The sequence below is a fragment of the Limulus polyphemus genome, unplaced genomic scaffold (genome assembly GCF_000517525.1).
Source record: "Limulus polyphemus unplaced genomic scaffold, Limulus_polyphemus-2.1.2 Scaffold7298, whole genome shotgun sequence".
Lineage (NCBI taxonomy): Eukaryota > Metazoa > Arthropoda > Merostomata > Xiphosura > Limulidae > Limulus > Limulus polyphemus.
Genome location: NW_013672908.1, coordinates 39,745 through 42,584, shown reverse-complemented (window position 1 = coordinate 42,584; position 2,840 = coordinate 39,745). Strand labels below are relative to the sequence as shown.

Sequence of the window (2,840 nt, the reverse complement as noted above, 5' to 3'; positions counted from 1 at the left end):
ACACAAGATGACGTATGAGTTGCACCTGAACTGCAAGTGTTTATATTGTTACGACAGCGGAAGTCACGTGACGCTAGTAACACGTCATGATATTCTCGAAGGTTCGTGAATGCTCGAGTGTTTGCTAGATGTGCGGTATTCTTGTATATAAGTGCTCCAGACAATGAATCGATATAGAATTGCAGACAGACAGAGACGGACAATTGAGTCAAGCGCGGTAGTAAGTAAGTGCGTGAATCGTTGTGAACTATAGCGTGTGCTTAAGTTAAATTGATTGTGGAAATTAAGTGTATTGCAAAGTTGTATTGAGAAGGAATAAACTAGTTTTATTTGAGAAAGTACTTGTATCGCTGAAGTTCTTCGGAAAGAATTTTTACGAGTAATTAACAAACGACCAGAGACGTAACATAAGGTTTTCATCATTATATTTTTCTGCTGTTTCTTCCACAGCACAGAATTATTAGTTAACTAATAGTTTCCCTTAATTACATGATATTTAGCAGATATCCTCGATTGTTCCTCGAGAAAAAGTTACTGAAAATTTCGTATTAAACCATCCGCGAGATTCAACCACAGATATTGCAAGGAACCAATCTGCTAAAGGACGTGATGCTGATATCAACTTGAACAAATCTCAAATCTCGTAAGTTTAGGTTTTCCGTGCGTTTTAAATAATTTCCAAGAAATTCTTAGCTTGTTTCAAATTCAACAATGTTTTTGTATATTTCTCTTTTATTCACAATTACAATCACTTATGTACAAAGAAATACTTAATCAGACTACATAAGCGAATGAAGCAACAAAATATTGTTAGGGCTACAATCACAAATGTGTGTGTGTGTGTTTGGTGATGGTATGAATTAAAAGATATGAATAAACACTCCAAATTGTAGTCGGTCTATTAGTTGTAACCCGAATAAGCCAATAGCTTACGACGCCATATTCAGATTTTCTGAATAAAGCTCACAACTTTTCTAGCTTATTGTTGCAATACATTTCTCCAACTTAATAATTAATCAGACTCATTAGTTGAAACTAACCACTTTTCTAGCCTATTGTTACAATACGTTACCACAATAACTTAATAGTTAATCAGATTCATTAGGTGAAACTAGCCACTTTTCTAACCTAGTGTTACATTACGTCACTACAAATTAGTAGTCAATCAGACTCATTAGTAAAAACTAATCACTTTTCTAACCTATTCTTAATATACGTTACTACAACAGTTTAGTAGTTAATCGGACTCATTACTTGAAACTAACCACTTTTCTAAACCTATTATTACAATACGCTACTACAACAACTTAGTAGTTTATCATATTCATTAGTTGAAACAAACCACTATTCTAACCTATTGTCACAACACGTTATTACAACAACTTAATTGTTTACCAAATTCTCTAAATAAAACTAAGCACTTTTCTAACCTATTCTTACAAAACGTTACTACAATTGAGTAGTTAACAGAATAATTGGCAAAAATTTAGATTTTACTAACCTTTTGGTTAAAATACTATAACAACTTAGTGCTTCTTCTGATCCAATAATTAAAATCCACTACTTTTCTAAATTATTCTTACACTAAGTTACTACAACTTAGTAGTTCACCAAATTCAATAGTTAACAGTAACCATTTTTCTAGGCTGTCGACTACAGTGCATTACGATAACAACTGTTGCAATCAGTTCTGTTATGTATATGTTACTGTAAGAACATTGTGACATTAGGTATTGTTAAATTTTTCTGTTATTATAAAACGTATTGTAACATCTTGAATTTACCAGTTCTATTGCTTGTACATTACTGTAGGGATAACGTGGTATGTGTATATTTCAAGTTATCTACTAGTAACAATACTATGACATCTTGAATGAACCAGTTCTGTTGCCTGTACGTTACTGTAAGAATATTGTGACACTAGGTGTGTATATTTGAAGTTATGTGCTGGTAACAATACTGCAGTATCTTAAAGTAACCAGTTCTGTTGCCTGTACGTTACTGTAAGGATATTGTGACACTAGGTGTGTATATTTGAAGTTATCTGTTGGTAACAATACAGTAACACCATGAATTAACCAGTTTTGTTGCCTGTGCGTTACTGTAAGGATAACGTGACAGTATGTATGTATATTTGAAGTTATGTGCTGGTAACAATACTGCAGTATCTTCAATTAACCAGTTCTGTTGCCTGTACGTTACTGTAAGGATAATGTGACTCTAGGTGTTGTATGTTTGAAGTTATCTTCTAGTAAGAACTGTAACATCTTGAAGTAAATAGTTCTGTTGCCTGTACGTGACAATACGTATATATATTTGAAGTTATGTGCTGGTAACAATATTGTAATATCTTAAATTAACCAGTTCTATTGCCTACACGTTACTGAAAGGATAGTGTGACATCTAGGTGTGTATTGAAGTTATCTGCTAGTAACAATACTGTAACATCATAAATTAACCAGTTCTGTTACCTGTACGTTACTGTAAGGATAATGTGACACTATGTGTGTATATTTGAAGCTATGTTCAGATAACAATACTGTAACAGCGATAATAAACAGTTCTGTTGCCTGTTCATTACTGTAAGGATAACGTGGTACTAGATATTTGAAGTTATCTGCTGGTAACAATACTGTTGCGTCAGGGAGGTCACGTGACTAGTGTAACGCCCCCTGCTTTCTGGAAATATCTTGTACCTTCGTGAATTGTCGGGAGATTACTAGATATAGGGTAGTCTGGTATATATAAGAGGGTGACAACGTGACGGGACAATAATGTGTGTGTAGGTAATGAGTAATTGAACTGCAGTCAGAGAGAGACGTATTGTTGAAGTCTAGCTC

The 2,840-nt window shown here is 33.8% G+C and overlaps 1 protein-coding gene across 1 annotated transcript in view; it reads left to right on the top strand.

Annotated features, from left to right (window-relative positions):
- Nucleotides 1-518: 518 nt before the first annotated feature.
- Nucleotides 519-2,840, top strand: part of LOC106474500 (proton-coupled amino acid transporter 2-like) — a 40,906-nt gene continuing 38,584 nt past the window's right edge. The window contains exon 1 of the mRNA XM_022402809.1: nucleotides 519-643. The gene's annotated coding sequence lies outside the window, so the exon portion shown is untranslated. The remainder of the gene's footprint in view (nucleotides 644-2,840) is intronic.